Source organism: Anser anser (assembly GCF_964211835.1).
Source record: "Anser anser genome assembly, chromosome: 2".
Classification (NCBI taxonomy): Eukaryota; Metazoa; Chordata; class Aves; order Anseriformes; family Anatidae; genus Anser; species Anser anser.
The window spans coordinates 134659486-134682133 of NC_139721.1; positions in this window are offsets into that span (position 1 = coordinate 134659486).

The following is a 22648-nucleotide window of genomic DNA, read 5'->3' on the forward strand; positions in this document are numbered from 1 at the left end:
CATTTATTTACTTGCTTAAATAATATTCCTCCCTCTCCCCCTCCATTTTCAGATGCTCACCAACTTTGCCTCAGATCCATTCATTTCAATTAATTGTAAGGCTGCTTCTTTGAAGTAGATTCTATGCAATGCTAAGTATTAATCCCATGCCCATTCCAGGATTTGCATTCTTTACACATTTTGGTGTATTTTTTTTTCTGTCTTCACTTCAAATTCTGAATAAAATATATACATATATAAATCTCTATAAATCAGGAGATGGCTGCACACTCTTTAAAATTCCATCCTTCTAGAAAAGACTTGGTATTCATCAAAACTGAGGAAACATTCCCCTCCCATTCACAAGTTAAAAACACGAAACCAGATGATAATAGCTAGACTAAATGCTGTCTCCCAGCTAAGGTGTAGGCTGAGAAAACATACCATATATTGAACATTCCTTCTTTGGTGCCTATAATTTTAATTAATATTAAGAATTAATGTGTTAAGAAGGTTATAGCATTAAATGTACATTATATTTGAGGTCATACCAAAATTACCCTGGTATTTGGAATAGTTGTGCAGGCAATAATTTTATTGTCACAGTTTCCTAAAGGTCTGGTAATGCAATTGACACTACATGCATATACAAATCTGTTATGTGTTCAAGAGTGTTTTCTACATCTTCCATGTTTATTCCCTGACATTTGTCACCAGAATAATTATGGGCACAGAAAATGCTCTTCTAAACTATTATTTTCATGGTAATATGACAGTGAAGATAAATTATTGTAAAATAGCTTTTAAGTCATGGAACTCCTGTGTTAAATAATAAAAAATAATTTTAAAATGATGATTTCACCTGAAAAAAATGATGATTGAACCTAAAAATGTTGTCAGTCTCTTTTCTACACCTATCATGTCAGCATTTCCTCCCCTTGACTGAGAAAAATATCTCATCTTGAAGACATTCAGATAAATAATTTACTACTTTCCCCTTTCCTACTGTTGCATTTTGTAGGATTTTTTTTTTTTGGTAGGATTTTTTTGCTACTCTGCTCAGATGTGAGCTATCATAAGGTCTTTCTCACAACTTCAGGTATTGAATAGAAACCCAGAAATGTTTACTGTTCCCCCTTTCTTCCAAAGGAAAGATAATTCCATATTTTTAGTAGCCCATTTCTCCTTTCTGTGTTCTTTGTTGTGTTGGTAGCTCATTGTGGGGAAAAGAGAGGCCGCCATTCTCTTCATGATAATTTCCCCTTCCCATTCAGACAAGTTACAACCTGTGATATGGCCAAACACCACCACAGTATTAGTGGCTTATATAGGTTATATAGGTAATATATAGTATAAGTAATATATAATATTATAGGTTCTGAATTGGTGACTTAGGGAGGCTCTTGACTAAACTCTGATTTAGGAATTGTTGAAGAAAATATGAAATGTTATCCTTTAGGAATTACATAACTGTATTGGGAGACAATATCTCAGAGAGTAAATTCACTTTATAAGGTGCATAAAGTAGTATGCATAGCCCAGAGGTATGAAATCTAGTAATTCAACACTGTATCATTTTCTGCTCTCTCAATGCTCTCTAGGTGAAATTAGAATGAAATTGAGCTCTGTTGTCCACAAATTTACATTATTTTGAGACACTATAATAAATAGTATGAATCAGTGATGTTACATGACTGACTTACTGTCTTCTTTACCTACAGGCTTGAAATATGGTTTTGCAGTCACACTTTGCTTCACTTGTTGATCTAAAAGAGAGATTTCAGCAGTGCCAATGTTGGTTTAACAGTAGTGGTCTATTAAACTAAAACATACGCTCGGATCTTGGTTTTGCATTATTACAAAATGGTGTTGTTTAGGAAAATAACATCCAATCATACAATTTTATTCAAGGTAAAGAAAAAGAATGTAATGAAGAAAAGGAAGCTGCCAATGTCATGAAGAGAGTTAAACTGTAACTGTCTGATGTTCAACCATAACTGAACATCTTCTGTACAAGTCATTACTAACAGTGAGATGTGCTACAGTTTTCTGTAGTAGTTTTTCCTGCTACCTATAACCTCAGGATTCATACCTCCATACTGAAATGGACCTTGGCATTATTTAATTTCAGTCATTTTAGAAGATAGAGATAGAAAACCTGGAAAATGACTCTGAAACTTTAGGATTTACCTTCTTTAGTATTTACTTTATTTATACCATGGATGAGGATTTTGTCTCCTTCTTTGGATTTCCTTGTCTCTGAAAGTAACATTTTGTAACCTTCAAGGATTCAAAAAAGCCCTGTTGATATTTATGATAATATAATGACAGCTTTAATCACTGAGATACTTAAGACGTTCCCTGAAGAAAAACAATGAATGCACTGACAGTAAATAAATACTGATATTTCTGAATATTGCTGAATATTTCCTATTTATTAGAGAATTTATATCATTTTAAATTGCAGCACTAAGACATGATTTCACTGTAATAAACCCTACTGGACTAAGTCATGTGTGGGTGGGAGAGACTTTAAGGCAATCTTTGTTGAAAAATAAGGACTATCCTTCAAAAGATTACCACTTATTTTACTGTCTTACACTTTGTCAGCTGGAGATATGATCTGAACTCTAACCTTGGTGTGCAGAGGAATCTGGTAGTTATTTAGGAACAACACAGTTTGCTAAAAGAGAATACTTGGTGTTGGAAACACGATTTTATGCAATATAAAAAAAGAAGGGCAATATTTGGCCTCCCATTCCCTGCTTCCAGTTCTAGTCAATTAAATTCACCATCTATCTAAAACTCAAAGCACTTCCCTGTATTTAGAGAATAGATATCAATTAGAAATTATTAAAAGCCTTTCAAAACTATTTTTGCATTTCTCAAATAATATAGTCAAATGAAACTGAACTATCATAATAATAATCTTCACATGAAACCAGTGGATAAATTCCATTAGCTTCCTCAAGAGAAAAGATGGCACTAAAGAGGGATAGTGTTATATTTTAAAACAAAATGGGATAGTAGGTTCTGAAAACTCAGAAACTGATTTGTTTTATTAAAACTTTTTAATACCTTCCATGTTTATTCAACATATTGTCAATAATCTCAAATACATATGATAATTACATGTATGTTATATACTTCTATTTCATTCTTTGCTCAGGCAAGTGCAAAAAATTTAAAGGGCTTTTAAAAATGCCTCTGTGGTAATCTTTGCTAATACTTCTGAACAAAATTCCCTTCTAAAATGAAATGTATCAGCTCTTTAAGAGTGACTACATTGATATCAATTTTAAGAAAATAAGTGAACACAGTTTCTTTCCACAGTTTCACACTGGAAATTTTTCTACTATAGTTCTTATTGCAATTGAAAATTAAGCAGGACACATATTCCTACAACAAATCCTTAAAATAAAGGGAGAAGAAAATTTGAAGAAACAGATAAATAGTACAAACCATCATCAATCTTATGAATCTTTAAAGAATTCCTGGTCTTATCTCTTGTAACTAAATAAAAGTAAATAAAATTGATTAGACTTGTTTTTCTTTTCAGGATCCCTTGCTAAGTAATTCCATGCATTTTAAAATTATCTGATTCACATTGCAACAAGCTGATTCAAAAATTAATACTGGAGTCCAGATTTAATGAAACACCTCTTTTAGCTTTGCTTATTTTCCACACCTGAGCACTGAGCTATACCTGAATTTCTCTCATTCTCAAATTTAATATAACAAGGAAGATGAATTGGAAAACTACTTTTATTTTTCGTACCCTTTTTATGTATTACTAGATATTATTCTTAGTTTTTGGCATCACCACTATTCAGCATGAAATTGTCCTCAACAACAGTAGAGGCATTTGAGGCCTAGCATATTGTTCTATAAAGTACACTGGATCTTTCTGACTTTCAATGGTACCCATGGGACACCAAAAAGCCAAACAGCAGAGGATATTTTTTTTTTTTGATAGCATCTGGCTTCTTGGCTGACTCCCCAGATGCTATTGGCAGCTTTGCATTCACTTTCAGAGCTGTCATGTAGTTAAGTTCCTGATAGGCTGTTAGCATTACTGTGCCCTTTTAGATGTGATCTTTTGACTCACCCTTGTTTTGAATGCATTTTATCAGTAGCTTTAAGAAATTTAAATATTAAAGCATTCAAGATCACATGAAGGAGCAGTCCAAATTGCTGTTTGTATAAATAAAACATGTTAGTTTCTTAAAATAAAAACTTGAATGTGAAATTTACCCATCATTTCTTGTTATGTGGCTTCATCTTAACATTAGAAATCAAGTTTCAACTGCAAAATCACAGCTTGAAGCTGGCCCAGTGTTATTTAAATCAAAGATTTGGGAAATGGCATGAAAAAGAATCTTATGGTAGATCACAGGAACCCACTAAGTCAATCACATATCCAATTTCTTCCAGGTTCATGCAGAAATTGGATCAAAACCACATTTTGCCATTCTTTGCACAAAGGCTTGGCAGTTAGTTGCAGCCCTGCACAGGACCTCATTAGGGCCTGCTTTCTGCTGAAACCACTGAATCTGGAATGAATACAGCCATTGACACTTTAATGGAAGAATATTCATTGAGAGTCTGTGATCATATCATAAACAAATGAGTCTGTGACTATCAGTATACCAGAATGTTGTTGGAAAGAAACATATGGGCAGAAATATCAATTCAGTGATGTTAAAGTTTGAAATTTACAGAATAAAGTATAAAATTTACAGAATAAACTAATTTTATTTTTTAATGATTGGTCATTCCATTTTTAATTTGATATGTAGTATATATATGTAAACAATGCTAGAAGAATAGTTTCTTTATCAAAAAAAAAAAAAGTTGGAGGAAGTTAATAATTGCAATGAATTCCCCAGGTTCAACCAAATTAAGAAATAATAAATTAATCTAAAAATGTTTCATGACAATTTACTTAAATGAAATATTTTTTGTTTTTATTGTTTTAAAATTAGATCACCTTTTAACTTTTTATGAAGTACAAATAAGTATTTTTAAACCCCAAACCTTAAACGGAATATATTTTGAAAAAGAAATAAAATATTTTTCTCCATGGTTTGCTGTTTCACCCATAGAATTAAAAACTATTTGAAATTTATAGATCTCTGATGTATATATTCTAATGAGAGAAAAATATCCATGTGAAAATGAAATGACAAAATTTGATTAAATAAAAATGTGTTTTCTCCAGAAATGTCCCAAATAGTTTCAGAATTTCTAATTTTGTTCTGAACAAGAACAGAACTGATATTTAAAAGTATCTTTACCAGATAGATTTTCCAATGTGAATATAGTTTCCAGTATGAATATAGTTCTAATCAAAAGGAATTTGTTTCAATGAGGCAGAGTTCCTGCTATGTGGTCTCCAAAAAGGAAGAAGCTTCCAAAACATAATGTTCTTAAGAACAGGACACTTTAACATTAACTGGCAGGTCAGTTCCACTGTTTTGCACAGAGATGGCTGAGGCCTTGGCACTGCTTAATTTTCTTTCTTTAATTTTTAACCACCCTTTAAAAAATCACTTGAGTTACTAGAAACTCTGCAATGTTCTCTATTCTCATTTTTGTACTTGGCTTACAATTCTGCCTTAGTGTTGGATTACTTATGTTTACTTAACATTCTCTAACTCTGCAGCAATTTACTAGCCCTATTAAAAAAAATAATAATAATAAAAATTGGGTTTATCAAAACCTAAATTTGAAATTCTGTTCTTAATACTTCTCTAGTCCAATCTATTTGTCTTAAATTGTTTGACTGATGTCTTGCAAATGTGATAATAAAAAACTGTATTTGGATTTTCACTGATTTTGTGCTCAGATATGATCACATGACACTTTTTATATCTGAAAATAATGATTAAGTGTTTTTAATACACATTTTTTTTCTGTAGCACTTTGAAAACCTACCTTTTATACCTTATTAAATTTTGCTTTATTTTGCGGTGTAATGTTTAAAAAAAGTGAAGTGAAACTAACATTGACATAATCTAGAAGGCTACACCTCCAGAATTGTAGATAGAATTGGTAAAATACAGGTCTGCACTGAATGTACCATCTTTTGCAGTCTAGTGAAAGACACACAAAAGTTACTCCCACATTCTTGTGGATCTTAGGCTCTGGAATGTCAACTTTTACTGAAAAATATTTTGGGACTGACCCATTTTCTGAAAAAAAGATCTACGGGGATTTGAGTTGGTCCTCAGTGTAACTGCACGTTATAAATTGAACTGACTTAGCTAAAAGATAAATTAAAAATATAAAAGACATTTGTGGTATTCCAATGACAACTATTGTATAACTATTGTATAATGACCTTCTTAACTACTGTATAATGACCTTCCTAACAACTATTGTTAGGAAGGTTTGTATAACCTTCTTAATTCCCTGCTTATTAAAGCTGCTGAGATTATTTTGAGTAGGGAGGAAAGTACTGAAGTAATCATCATGAAACCAATATAACCCTGGAAAGAATTTGTTGATGAGGTCATCAGCCAATTTTTATCAAAGATAATTTTATTGCAGTCCAGTCAAGCCTTCACTGTTTGGCCCTTGAGCATAAACAATATGAAAAACATGAAGTGAAGTTGGCAAGAATTGAAGACCGAAGTCTTTATCTGTAGTTTCTTGCTTGAAATTGACACCTGCCTCTAATTCTCTTTTATGAGATCCTTAAAATAAATATAAAACAGCCATGAAATACATTAACAAGTTCTCCTAAGTTTGAAAACAGTGCTATTTAATGACTGTTTCACTTGTCTACTTAGTGTCAGGTCTTCACTTAACAGTTTACAATGAAAGTGAAATTATTGAGTACTAAAATTAACTTTCTTGGAGCACTCATGATTTATCTTGTAAAGTGATCCCGGAAACCTAATTTCTTAGAGGACCTGCAAAAAATGTAACCTCAAAACACTATACAGACCAAGAAAAGAAGGTGTAGATGAAAAGGAAGATATCTCAGTGCCTTCTAGTTTTCAAGATTAATACAAAGTAACATCCTTTATTTACCTACTTTTATATTCAGCTCAAATCCTATTACCTGTCAACAAGGATTTTGATTACTGCTTGCATGCCTATTTTAATTAAAGTATTAACATTGAGCAGAAATTATTTATTCTCACAAATTGCAACAGACAATGTAAACCTAAATCCGTAATCAGAAATATTTTCTTATTTCTGGTGAGATGTGTACTATATATCCCATACATCCCTCACTGTTTTCCTGAAGCTCCCATTACTCAGCTAGTAATTCAGGCTGGTTAAACTGGAAAAATGTTCTGATCTTTTATTTTCATATGTTTTTTTTGTTTGTTTCTTTCTTCCAACCAGATTGTTTGCAATATCACTAAAAGATCACCAATAAAATGTCAGTGATTAGAAAATGTTATCCCCATGAATTCTGAAATACGACTATATTTCTCTTTATTTAAACAAGTTCATTATGTTACTAAGATACTGTGATGCAGCTGCCTTTGATAAATGCAGCATATACTTTTTAATGAAAACCACCATCTTCGCATGTATATGTGTGCTATGTACAAACAGAACACCTTGTTCTAAGATTTAATTGATATATAAAGCTGTCAAGGCTTAATATTCTGAAGTATTTATTTAGCATTAGCATGACTGACCATAATTCATTTCACTTAGGAAATAAAATATAGGTATAATTCATTCAATTTAGGAAATAAAATATAGGCATAATCTCTTCTAACAACATTAAATCTAATTCAGAAGTTCTGTAAAATAATAAAAGGGTCTGTGGTACTCGTAAAGCTCAAGGGACAATTTGAATGTAAACTTTTCCAGATGCACTTAAGCAAAAAGGGCATTCAAGAGAACTGAAATACATCAACCTGTAGAGTGGCATCAGGTATAATGCGTTTTCAGAGAAACCATCAGTCTTTTCTTCCACATTCCCTCATCTTCAATGCCAGCTTTCAACCTTGAGATTTTTGCTGCTGCGTTATTAAATCTTGAGTATAGGAGTTTAAAATTGAAAAATTAACAGATATTAGCTACGGTGGTGCTGGTGGGTGATGTTCTATTCTACATGATAAAAACAAACAAAACATATCTGAGACAAGGAAAGTTGTGGTAGAAACCACTTACAGTACAGACTAGCTACATAAAATGAAATGAAAAACCTTTTGTAGATGGAATACAAAGGCACAATATTGCATACGAAAAAGTTCTTGTGGGCTACAGAAATAAAACAGGTTAAACATTGGTAGCAAACAGCAGGAGACTGCCTAGACTAAAGTGCCTGAGGGCCAGAAAAGCTTAGTTATGACTCTCTATATTAGCGTCACAAGATCTTTGTAAGTGACAGCCATATTGCAAAAATTATTGGAAAACAATGAAGATTGTCAGCTTAAGCAGTGAGGAAAAGCTGCAAATTGTTTTCTCTGTGTCACATTTATTTAATTCTGGATTATGTATCCATTGTCTTGCTTGCCTTTGTTTTGCTGTTAAAATATGCATACATACTTGTGGTGGTTTTACTTGGGTGGGCGGCCGATTTCCACCACAACCGCTCTCTCACTCCCCCTCCTCAAAGAGGAATGGGGGAAAAAATACAATGAAAAGGGCTCAAGGGTTGAGATAAGGACGAGGAGATAACGCAATAATTATTGTGACAGGTAAAACAGACTCAGCATAGGGAGACAGTAAGATTTATTGCTTATTATTAACAAGCTAGAGAAGTGAGAAACAAAGGAAAGAAACCAAAAGCACCTTCCCCCCCATCCACCCCCCTTCCACCTCCTCCCCCCGAGAGGCACAGGGGAACGGGGGTTATGGTCAGTCTATAGCGCTTCTTCTCCGCCGCTCCTTCTCGGTCACTCTCGTCCCCTGTGCTGTGGGGTCCCTCCCACGGGATGCAGTCCTTGCTGAACTGATCCGGCGTGGGCTGCCCACAGGCAGCAGCTCTTCAAGAACTGCTCCAGATATGGGTCCGTATCACGGGGTCCATCCCTCAGGAGCAAACTGCTCCAACCTGGATCCCCCACAGGCAGCAGCTCCTGCAAGGTCACCTGCTCCTGCGTGGTCTCCTCTCCATGGGCTACAGGTCCGGCCTGGAATCTGCTCCAGCAAGGGTCTTCCACAGGCCGCAGCCTCCGTTGGTGCAGGTCCACCTGCTCCACCGTGGTCTCCTCCATGGACTGCAGCGTGGAAGCTTGCTCCACCGTGGTACTCCATGGGCTGCAGAGGGACAACCTGCTTCACCATGGTCCTCGCCACAGGCCACAGGGGACTTCTGCTCCGGCGCCTGGATCACCTCTCCCCCTCCTTCTTCACTGACCTTAACGCCTGCAAGGCTGTTTCTCACTCCTCTCAGTCTTCCAGCTGCTGTGTGGCGCAGTGTTTTTTTTTCCGTGTCTTAAATATGCTCTCACAGAGGCGCAAAACAACATCACTTATTGGCTCAGCTCTGCTCAGCAGTGGGGCCCTTACCAAACATGGGGCAGCTTCTAGATCCTTCTCACAAAAGCCACCCCTATGGTCCCCTGCTACTAAAACCTTGCCACGTAAACCCACTACAATACTTCTACAGGAGTGTTATTGCCTGGAGATTACACTGGAACCAAATCTACTCTGTCTGGATATTGTGGGGAACGTATATTTCTTGGCTCAAAAAAATTCTGAGAGACAGATAGATACAAAGTTGTCTGTTTCTCCAAAATGCCTTCTTCTTAGTCTTCAATTTTGAATTCAATCATCCTTTTGAAACTCAAGGTAAATTTTCTCAGAATCCACATAGTAAAACTTCACAGTATCAAGCTAAGCAAAGGCACGTTTTTCAGTATTTCTTTGTTGTAGTCCCAACATAACTCCTGGCACACATCAGAACTCTAACTCAATATTGCTCCAGTTGAAAAGAAATATTGTGATTGTTTCAAACTAATATGTAGTTGTATCAGCACAAATGCAGCTGCTTCACTGCAGTGGTGTAATACATTATTCCTAATTCGTAATCAAACTAGTGGTTTGATTTTTTTATTTATTTTTTTTCCCCACAGCTATGTCAGCCAGGTTCATATCTAGTAAAATGAAAAGATTCCACAGGAAAAGAATAAGAGCTTTGAATATTCATAAGTATTTGAGACTGTCACACAGTTCTTATATTCTGGCTTTCCTAGTTCACATTAATAGTTTTGGTTAAAAAGTCTAACAATTTTACAAACTAGTTATGCATTCTTTTAGCAACTAAGGAGTTGCATGCAAAATATTTAAAGATAGTATGGAATGACTACATAGTTATAGACCTGGTCTACAAATCCAGGCAAAACATTTGCAACTAAACAAAGTATTCTGCAGAGGAATACTCATGGTGACTGTAGAAAGGTACACACTGTCTTCTGTGGGTTGTGTCTTTCTAACTGAAAGTCTTTGGGGAATAATTTATTGAGAATAACAAATATGAGAAAAGAAACTGGAATTGCCCATGTAAAAGTTTGCTTTTCTTCTATTATTCATAAAATTTAATACTAATTTCAGCCTGAACTAGAAGGTAATAATTTTTGAGATATGTTTTAGCTTAATAATCACTAAAATTTTCTTTTTAAAATGAAGCAAGATTTGTGGGAGAGATAAAATTTTATAGACTAAATAACAAACAAACAAGCCATTTACATGTCTTCAAACTAAGTCTATGTTGGAGACAATTACTTAAAAATTAATTTCATTATGTTAATCTAATAAATGAAGGGAAATTTGATATATTATTTTAACGATGCCTTGCTGTTATTACTTTTTGTTATCCACATCCTTACTGAGACTGTTTTCAAGGTCTGTTGACAGGAGCAACACCAATTATATTCTTCCAATATACATAACGAACCACGAACCTTGCACATTACTAACGTGTAAGAAGGAGCTAACAAACCTTTTTGTTGGCTCGCATTTATGCCCAGGATTTCCTTCATGGACAGCCTGAATTTGTATTAATATTAGCACTGAAAAAGCACTATGATAAACAAAAGTTTGAGTAATAATTTTTTTCTATGAATTTATCAAAACAACATCTTCACTCTTTCTTTCATGCTGTCTCCCCCTCTTTATCCAAAAGGATAATACACTATTTTCTCTCCAACCTCTCCTTTAACAATTGAATTTATAATGCTGCCTACAAAGCCTTGATAATAGTTAAACCATGAAGCATTTTATGGTCTAATACCTCTTCACTATTCACCTGTATTGGCATTTGTGTCTTACCTTTTCTCAAAGGAGGCTACTCCCAGGCAGCAAGTGTCTTCTTTTTTTTTTTTTTTTCTTTTTTTTTTTCTGTACTGGTGAGGATCTGCCATGTTAGTACTCCCAATCCACAAGCTGACAAGCTGAGCAATACCGTGTAATAATTACTACAGTTACAGGAAGAAAAATACACGTTAAAAGTATCAGATAACAGTTCTAAGCTGAGCATTTTTCAGAAATAATTAAACAGATAAAGACCTGTCAAGACCAAGTTTTTGAATAATAATTCCTTCCTAGTGTTTTTCCCCAGTCAGTTTTCTTAAATGCTTTTGCAGCCTCTTGACTGAGCCTGTAGATGCAATTCAACACAAATGGAAGTTTAATTATTCACATGATCACATTCTGTAAATAGTTTTAGTAGCAGAGAACACAGTGAAGTTTTCTTTAGTTTATGAGTGCACATTTTTGCAGAAATAGGAAGTTTAAAATTAAATGTTGGAGAAGAGCATTAACAAAAAATTTGACCAATTAGTTGACCATGGAATTGGTCTGTAGAAGTCAAACTCATTCAGTTTCAGAACTGAAAAACAATTATCATCATGTGAGTTTATTCATACTGGTAATTACTTCTTAACTGTGGAATTTTGTCAGATTTGAGAATGTGGTCGTATTTTCCTTAATTGATAAGACATATAAAGATCGTCTTCACCACCCACTAAAGCTAACAGCATAAGAGTGGGGATGCTGACTCCCAGAATCCTATTTTTGGTTAGCCAGTGGTCTGAGGAACCTGATAAGCTTTTAGAACCTCAGTGCTTCACCTCAGCCTTTGGTCTAGCAGGAAGAATGTGTTGATGCAAAACAAAAATGAACTGTTTATCAGTCTGAGAGATTCAGACATTACATCTTGTAGACTTTCATTTTTACAAAATTGCAAATGTATCAGAATTCAGAAGGTGAAAGGAAGAAGCTTTAATCACTTCTGATATTGAAATAGAGCTAAACTATCATATTTATTCTAATGTTAATTAAACCACACAGGTTGAGGCACTGCCAGGAGATTAACGAATCTCTGGGAGGAGTTGATAGCCCAAAGCATAGCTTTTATCTATAAACCCCAACCAATTATTAATTCCCAGGAAATGCTCTAGGTTGAGGTCATTATCACTTTTAGAGAAATTGACAGAACTGAAAAAATTTCTTAACCAAATGTGATGTCCTACCTTAGTAGAAATGATTGCAGTTCCTCCACCCACTTTTTTTTTAAGCCCTAACATCCTTCTTTCATTCAGTAAAACCCTGCAACCCAGCATCCATTTTAACTTCTTATACACATGCTGTATCACTCAGAAGTGATACATAGTATCACTCAGTCCTTCAAGCCTTTCAGGTTTACAAAAGTAATTAGTATCTCATCTCTAGATCAAGTACCTGATTGTCCATTCCATACAAAGCTGAAGAGCTCTTCTTAGTGTGCACTGTTGCATTAGTCTCAACTCCTAAGAGCTCAGGGTTGAGGTCCTACCTGATAACCTCTTGTTTTCATTTTACACTTCCAGAGTCAATTTGTCAATTTCTGTTAATTAGCAAGTAGACATTTTTTATTTTTTTTGGGGGTAGTTTCTTTAGATAACAGAGAGAGCATTAAGCTTTATATCTTCTATACACAATAGGTAGCAACAATTTTATATAAAGTCCTATTGATAATCTGCATACATTAACATTATTGAAAGAACAGGGATTACCCACTGGGAGTCAGAATATGAAAATCTACTCCCTCCATTGTTTACAGAGTGCCTCACTGAAATAACATGAAAGCAGTTTTTGTGTGAATATTGAAACTTCCAATTAAATATCTATATCTATATTGACTCAAAATAGTTTTTCTCTGGACTGGAGTCTAAAAGACTAATTTTCTGTGAATTTGTATGATTATCAGTAGGAACGCATGATTGGTAATTTAGGGCAATGCAAAAAGAAGTGTCATGAAGAAAGCCAATGTAAGTATAAATACAAATTTAAGGAAAAGACCCTCAGAAACTGCTTTGGTGGAATTTGCCAAAGGAAGTTTCCAAAAGTATTTATCCAAATATATATATATATATACACTTTTTTTTTTTTTTTTTTAAAGGAAAGAAAATTCTGTGGTACCTTAGACTCTAATGCATATTCCTCTTTTTTTTTTTTTTTTTTTCCCATAGATGGCAAATCAGCCTCCAGCTCAGGCACCTGTGTAATCAAGACACTGTTAAATTTCTTTGAACTCCACTAATTTGGGTTTCATGCAGCACATTTGTTTAAAATGTTTAATAACTTTTTCACTAATTGCTTGTTTAAACCCATTCTGTCTGCCAACCACTCTTTTATAACTGATAAAATATAGATCACTGAATATTTATGTGTGATTTACATGCAATGACATTTATGATTAACGCAAACTTAATTTGGTAGTGGAATCAAATAAGAAGTGTCTCTGTGTATTCTATTGGAACGATTAGCAGAGGTCATTAATCAAGAAGTCTCTTTTGTTCTTAATTTTATGTCACATGAATGAGTACAGATGCAAAAGAACTGAGCATATCATCAAGTACTGGCTTTCTTCATGTGAAATATTCAGTTTTATCATAAGAAACCTCCACATCTTTATTGTTTTTAATCACTAATCTTTTGTCCCCTTTGTGAGTGAGGCCTGCATAGCATTTAGGAATAAATAAATAAATTAAATAATCTGGAGTACATAGGCATGTATTTGTATCCAAGGGGCTTTTACAAGTTGGTCTTACGAGTCACCTCAGTCACAAGGCACTGGCCCAGATAACAGGGATTTCAGTGTACTTTGGATGGTGCTCAAGTATCTTCACTTTTTTGTTCAGTAAAATCACGGCTTAACTGTGACCTTAAAAGAATTAGATTTTACTTTTTCCCTTAATTTGATAGCTACTTAGTTTATAATTGGTATCAAAACTTTGATATATAGTAGCTAAGGATGATCCAACAACACATGCAGGTGAAGCACCAGGTTGAGGAGTAAGTCCTACTTTTTAAGATCAGTGTTTATTGAATTAAAAGAGCATATGATAGTACTGTAAAATATCCTCCTAATAATATCTCCAATATCTTCAGAAATAAGAGGAATAAAGATAATTGTCTTCTTACAATGTATTAAAAATTTGTAACATCTAACAAAAAGAAATGAAGATAAAAAAGGCTTATACACTAGGCCACCGTCACTAACAAGACAGAGACAGGTAATGAATGAATGTTGGTATGACTTTGCTACTGATTTCTGTTTTGTGTGATGTTAATGTAAGTTGTTAATAAAAATTATGTCCCAGTGGGAGTATAGTGATGTAGCAAACACACAACAGCAACTGATAAATACACAGCAGCTGTAAGTATAACCAGCAAATGGTTATAGTAAGAAAGGAAGGACACTTCTTCTCCAGACCTAGAGCGGCCACTCCAAAAGTCACAGATTTCAGTGCGTCTTATATAAGGTTCATGAAACCCCATCATAGCAACAGGAATATTTTCACAGCCTTCAAAGAGTTCTGGAACAGTACCTCAAATTCTTTGTCAGATGAATCATTTTAGTCACTCTTAGACAACAATAAATTAAATAAAACTGAGCAGTGCTACTGATGAGTCAGTACCTCCAAGCACCACCCCCACCTCCCACCCTTCCAGGTAATTCAGTATGTAAGCCATTGATTTAATGCAGGTTTCACTCAAAGTAGAACTCTTAAAAGAAAATGGATTGGAATTATTTAAGCTGTTACAAATTGAACTGTAGAGCTAAAAATCAGTACATTTGCTAACTTACAAATAAACAGTTGTCAAAAACTGAATGGGGTTTATGTTTGCAAATTTATACAGTCACAAGTACAAAATAACAAAACATCTGCAGTTGTCAAAAAGAGCGAATACAAGGCAAACAAACTAATGAGCTGCACCATTCACATTTGAAGAGTGCATTGTACATTTTTATAGACAAATAAATATACAAATGCATCTAATTATTACATGTTAAAACAATGCCTACTGGTTAAGATTACATTTCATTTTTTAACATTTCTCTCAAAATGAGATGTTTTTTCCCTACAAAATACAAAGCAACCTGCTGAACACTACATGGAACATCAATCGTAAATCTTCCTCTACTACATATATTGTTTGACTCAAGATACACAATGAAGTGCAATGCAGTAAACTAAGCATTGTAAAGCTCTCTGTAGACTATTTTACATAGCCAAGAGAATAACTGAGGCATATATAAACCAGATAGCCTGAGTAACTCACATTCATACTACAGTTTTCAGTGTTGACACAGCAGAGACTTTCCTTACTAGACATTTTTCCTCTTTTCCTAATTTAATATCCTTTCCTTAATATCATGGAATCATAGAATTATAGAATTGTTTGGCTAGGAATGGACCTTAAAATCATCTAGTTTAAACTACATGTCCTCTGCCATAGTCAGGGACACCTTCCACTGGGGCAGGTTGTCCAATGCCATTTCCAACCTGGCCTTGAACACTTACAGGGACGGGGCATCCAGAACTTCTGTGGGCAACCTGTTCCAGTGCCTAACCACCCTCCCAGTAAAAAAAAATCTTCCTTCTATCTAATCTAAACCTCTTTTAGTTTAAAACCATTAACCCTTGTCTTATCACTATCATCCCTGACAAAGAGTCCCTCCCCAGTTTTCCTGTAGGCCCTCTTTAGGTACTGGAAGGCCGCTGTAAGGTCTCCCTGGAGCCTTCTCTTCTCCGGGCTGAACATCCCCAATTCCCTCAGCCTGTCTTCAAGGGAGAGGTGCTCCAGCCTCTGAGCATCCTTGTGGCCTTCCTCTGGACTCGTTCTAACAGGTCTACGTCTTTCTTATGTTGGGGGCCCCACAACTGAATGCAGCACTCCAAGTGGAATCTCACAAGAGTGGAGCAGAGGGGGATAATAACTTCCCTCAGCTTGCTGACCACAGTTCTTTTGATGCGGACCAGGATATGGTTGGCTTTCTGGGCTTCAAGCGCACATTGACAGCTCATCTTGATCTTTTTATCTACCAACACCTCCAAGTCCTTCTCCTCAGGGCTGCTTTCAATCCATTCTCTGCCAATCTGTATTCATGTTTGGAATCGCCTCATCCCAGATGGGGGACCTTGCACTTGGCCTTGTGTAAATTCATGAAGTTCACACTGGCCCAACACTCAAGCCTGGCCAGCCCCCTCTGGATGGCATCCCTTCCCTCCAGCATGTAAACCTCACCACACAACTTGGTGTCATCCACAAATTTTCTGAGTACGCTCAATCCCACTGTCCATGTTGCTGACAAAGATGTTAAATAGTACTGGTCCCAGTACCTACCCCCAAGAAACACCACTCATCACTGGCTTCACCTGAAATTCAAACCACTGACCGCAACTCTTTTAATGTGACCATCCAGCCTGTTCCTTATCCACCAAGTGGATAAGGTCCATCCATCAAATCCATGTCTCTCCAATTTGGAGGCAAGGATCTTATATGGTACACTGTTAAATGCTTTACACAAATCCAGTTATAAAAGATACAATCCAATGTACCTTCCATAAATCTCTCTTTCATTCTTTATATTCGGTTACTGTACATGTAAAATTGTGTTGATATATGCAGTTATCTTCTTAGAGAGAATATAGACATATGCAAAGTTTTACCTTTCATGTTCCTTAACATGGATTTCCAGATCAGGTTCATGCAGCAGTTTCAAAGATACTCTGATTTCAGATCCTCCTGCTTTTGTAGCCATTGCAAAGAAACCAATGGAAGCTAAATTGCAGCTTCTGCACCTTAGAAAATACAAAAGGAAAACATTAATACTTGCTAATTAGTTCACTTTTTACCAAATCTAGCTGTTATATTTTCTGGCACCAATCTTTTATAAGGCCTTTTTACTTTACTGTATTTTAAAGTATTTCTGCTTACAATTCTGGCATTGTTTTGAGACTAGTAGAGAACTTAATTGTTAGCTGCTGTACTTCACATCTCCACTGATGTAACAGAGGCTTGCAACAAAATCTTACAATTCTTGCTAGGACTGATGTCCATTATTTGTGAAAAGCTTCATCCCTCTAGTAGCCTTACGAAAGAAAAAAGGGAAGCATAAAACATATTCTTCTTCACAGCAGTATTGTCTGATTCTCAGTTGTGGCTTCTCTGGTTGTTTATCCAGTCAATAAGCACCCAAAGTATTTCCTAGTAAAAGAAATGTACTGCCCATTACTTAAATCACAGTGCTTTTACCCAGTTTGAACATGAGACCCTTGTACAAGACTTCCTGTGGAGAAAAACAGGGTTTTGGAACTAATGTCAATTCTTCTCTGAGTTCACATAACCACGCACAAAAAGCAAATGTCAAATGACAAAGATAAGAAAATTGCAGATATTGTTAACCGAGGTCATTTTCTTAGTGGGTACAAAATGGTAAACCACATTGAAAAGGACTGTATTGAGTAGAAGAGCTGAATAAACTTAGCTTCAAGGAGCTTAACTAAGTTTGGGGTTCACCTTGAAAGTCATTTCCATCAAATTAGCTTTTTTACCTGGCATCATCTGCTGATTTCAGAAAATAAACAAACAAACAAACAGATGCTGCTAAGAATGAAGGTAAATATTTGTGATCCATGTAAATAAATCAATACAAATATATGGCAGTTTTGCCTGAGAAAGACACTAAATTTTGACGGTCCACCATTACATTTTCTTCAGATTAATTTACACCAGATGAAAGTAATCTCCAACCTATAAGCATGAAACTCTTTTCTGTGGATCTTGAAATACCAAGATGCAGTTTTCAGCATAAGGATGCTAATAACTTAAGGCAGTAGAGCAGCAGAACCCAATAGGTTCAGTGGAGCAGAAATGCAGATGAACTAAGGAATGAAAGTGTTTACCCAAAGTAGGGAGTGAACTGCAAGCCCAGATGTGCATTCAAACTAATAGCTCTTTTTATTTTTTTATTAATTGTACAGGGCCTTTTTTTTTTTTTTTTTGTTTTTCCCCCAGTCTTTATAGGATAAGAATGGAGATGTGTAGCTTTCTTTGGGTCTTCTCAGCAACCTCACTACAGAGCAGCTACTCACCTCTGTAATACTGCTACTTGCCACAGTTTTACAGTAAAGGAACTTTGACAATTTACTGTGATAGAGTAAATATAAAACAACCACAAGTGAGTAAAATACTTATTTTCTAGGTAACAGTCACTTACTACCAGATGATTGCTTGGCCACTTACACTGTTGCAGCAGTCTTTACTGGGTTCAGTTCATTAAAGTCATTGTAATCGGAGAGTTTATGATTTTAGTACATTCTGTTTCAAGCCTAATCATGCATCTTATCGTGGTGAATGGAATCTTCAGATAGTGCTGGGAGGGGAGGGGAGGAGAGGGGAGATGCTATTTCAAAACTAAGAAAGGCCTTTAACGGGAAAAATCACTCATAAGGAGATAATGTGAATGAACTCTAGAATGCATATGTAAAGTTTCTCCTTCAGCACTTATAAACTTGTTCTTGGTCTTCTGTATATAACACTTCACATCCAGCAACAGTCCAGGCCAAGACTCAGTTCCTTTAAAAATTTTAAACTAATATGTAGTAACAGTTTGAGTATTTTCTCCCTTCTTTTCTTCATTAGTTTGAATGCTTCCCTTGCTGATACCGTCACTTTGTAAGCATTCATTACCTATTGATCGTTCACAGTAGCGTGCATGAATGGACTGCTAAGCCTACAAAGAGACTTGTTCATTTCAATGAGTTTCTGACATGCCGTGCTACAGGATTTCTTAACTGAATATTGGCAAGCTCTGACAGATTCTCCTCTTTATGGACCAGAAGTAGCACTCCGAGCTTCTTTTGCCCAATTTTCTGTCATTTTACTGCTCTTCTTTATTTATTTATTTTTTTAAATTGTAAGTTTGTTTATCCATACAGTATTAATATAAATAGAAGTCAAAATAGATAAAATAATTGACACATTTTTTATAGATATATATCTATACTTATATGCAGAGTGTGTTTCTGTATGTGTATAGATATGTGATATGTGTGCATGGTCATGTGCATATATATACATATGATTTGCATGGATTAGCCGTAGCTCAGCTCCAAGGTTTCCAGGCACCTTTTTGATGTGCACAGAGACCCTTTGTCTGGTACAGGAAGCCCTGAGGAGGGTTCCCTACATTGGAGTTTGTGGTAAAGGAGGTGAAGTGAAGTCATTGCTACAGATTTCTAGTCCCTAATTACTGTCAGGACTCAGTGAAGACTGCCTGCTCCCTGGTGACCAGAAGAAGGGACTGGGGGCCCCCACCCAGGGGAAGGGGCATGGCACCCCATCCCATCCCACCACTCCAGCCAAGAACAGGGCAGCCTGCAGGGCACTGGGGACAACCTCAGTGCTGGACATCAGTAACCTCCCTTGGGGCAGAGACAGGGCATGGGCAGGCCTGGATATGGACCCAAAGGTGGGAGTGGTTCAGCATGACCCATAGCCGGGCACGGCAGGGCTATGGGGTGTGGGAGTGTGGCCATGGGGGTTGACAAGCCCCATGGTTGGTGATAACATCGGACTCTTAACGATGAGGCCATCAGGAATGTAAAGAGTTTAGAGGGAACAAAGAAGGATGATTCAGGAGATGCCTTGCTGTCTTGGACTGCTGGTTCTCCAGCCATTAAGGCACGGAAGTTGCTGAGTGTTTGCTGTTGCCAGGCAAAGTTTGTTGACCAATGAATAGTTAGTGGAAAAATACTGCTGTGGGGCAAATGGTATAAGAAGGGAGCCTGTCCTCAATAAGGAGATGAAGTTATGCCCTCAGTAAGACGGAGATGAAGTTATGCCCTCAATAAGAGAGAGTTGAAGTTATGTCATCAATAAAGTAGTAGCAGTTACTGATCCTGAAAGAACCCTGGAGTCCGTGTGGCCTTTATGCCACAATGGGTAGCTGGAGACCGGCCATGGTGTGGCTTGCCTGAGGCAGGGACTGATGGCCCCGAGGAATGCAATGGGGTCCTGGGCCATGGGCAGGGTTGGGAAGCTGCAGGGTAGGCCATGCAGGGGCAGTCAGGCCTGGCAGAACTGTCAGAGCCCTGACAGTTACATCAGCAGAACAGTTTATCCCGTTTTAGTGCAAAGACCAAACAAATGTGTAACAGGCCAAAATGGTTTCCAGCCAGTCTAGAGGGTATATTTGTGAATGGATTGTGTAGTTATTTGCCTGGAAAGAGAAACGTTCTGCTTTGGTCCTGCTACTGTACAAATATGATCTCTTGACCTTGAGTGAACAGTCAAGCAATGAAATGTATATTGGTATTATGTACCTGTTTTGATATTATGTACAATGTCTTGATATTATGTGGAAAAAAGCCAATTATAAGGCTGTAAGGAGATGTGATAACTACAGAGAGGTTGATACCCTCAGTGCAAAATGGAAATGGAAGAAGGAAGAGTTATAAGAAATCCCAGATTTTTTTTTTTTTTTTTTTTAATTGGAATCAGTATGTCCAGACCGATTAGACAACATAAACTTGTACCACAGAGAATATACCCGTGGACCATATCAGTAGAGCTGAAGAAATGTGAAGGATACCGGAAAACATAAAAACACATAAAATTAAGAGGAAGGGAGAAAAGATATAATATAGCCAAGGATAAGGATGATTTGGGGGAAATTTGGTTAAAGATCTTGCTGTGCTATTAAGAAGACAATTCTCATAATAAAAAAAAAAAAAAAAGTTGAAAGCTGATATTTATCCAAATACATAAATACATACACTCAAAATAAGAACTAATACCCCCTGGAATTATAAAAATAAAAAATAATAAAAATAATTTAAAAAAATTAAAAAGTAAAAAATGGTGTTGCTATTTTGAAAAAGGCTTGTAAGAATGCTGAAAATACATTCAATATCATCCTGGAGGAGAAAGTGTATTGAGGTGGAAGCACAGAAGCTTTTTGCCCTACTTAATATGCAAACTGTTACAGGAGCTATTCTTGTAGTGCAAATCACTTATTTTTGGCATTAATTTGTCTTTTAACACTACCAATACTTTATTAACCATGAATCATTATGTTATTAATTCAGTGGCATGCAGTAAGCAATATAGATGGCTGAGTACCCAGCAGAAGTTTTTTTATCACTACTTGAATATGCCAATGATTTCAAGTTGTAGTTTGCAACCACAATTCTTTTTATAGATGTGTATAAAATGAGCTCACAAAAGAAAACAAAATCTGAAAATGGCAGTCTTGTAAGGGTATTAAATAAAATTTTAATAATTTTTAAAGGTAGTTGTTATTTAGTACACACAAAATAGAGTATATGTATGTCAGTTTACTGTAAATGGTAGTTATTTTCATTTAATCAGTAAAAACAAAAATGTCATGCATACTACTACAGATGTAGTACTGAGGCTTCCTACACTGTATGTAATTCTCTCTTTGGCTCTTGTGTAAAGTGAACCTGTTTGAATACCTGCTGCCATCAATGATAAAACTGTCATTCACTGTAATATAGAACATCAGGCAGACATATTCTTAAAGACTGATCACGTGTATCTGTAGCTGTCTACACAGTAGTTTTCTAAATGATAAGAGAGTCTTCATTAAAGATCATGTAACTGACATTTACATTTTCTATATCAGTCGCTTCCAGATAAAAAAAAAAAAAGTAAATAATCTTGAACCATTTGGTTAATTTTGTTTGAATGTCTATTTTTTTTTTAGATGTGTTTTTAGAGTGTCCCCTGGTTTGTGATAAAATAAATAAATAAATAAATAAATAAATAAATTAAAAAAAGAAAAAAAAAACACAGATAAATGCAAAAGTTTCCAACATCCAAAAACAAGTATTCCCAAGACTTTTAGTTTATTTATTTATTTATATTTGGGGGGTTAGAAACAGGCCTAGGCAGGCTTTTAATATGACCCAGGATGGCTATTTTTACGTTGTGCAGAATGGTCTTCTAAAGAAATTTAAGAGATTGAAGACTTTATTGTCACTGTCATGAGATTATTCTTCTGAGGAATACCCAGATTTCCGTATCATCTGCACATCAACTATCACGTTCGATTTAAATAGATGCAAGCCATCTCTCCTTCCAGGTCAGGAAACCCAGGCAGAGGAAACATTGGTTCACACTGATTTCTACTCCAAATGATAGCCTGGATGCAGTCAGCTGGAGTCACACACTAAAAAATTTCAGCCTGATCCTGAGAGTAATTTTCAGGATGTAACCATGTTTACCCACTTTACCATGGTGAGACTTAGAGTAATTCATGCAAACTTTGCCTATTTTCTTTCTTCCTTATTTAATTTTTGTGCTTTTGTAATTTAATTTGAAATCAGTGGGTATAAAATAATAAAGTTATTTATAATTGCTAATCCTTGTGGCATCTTATCCTTGCAGTCAATGG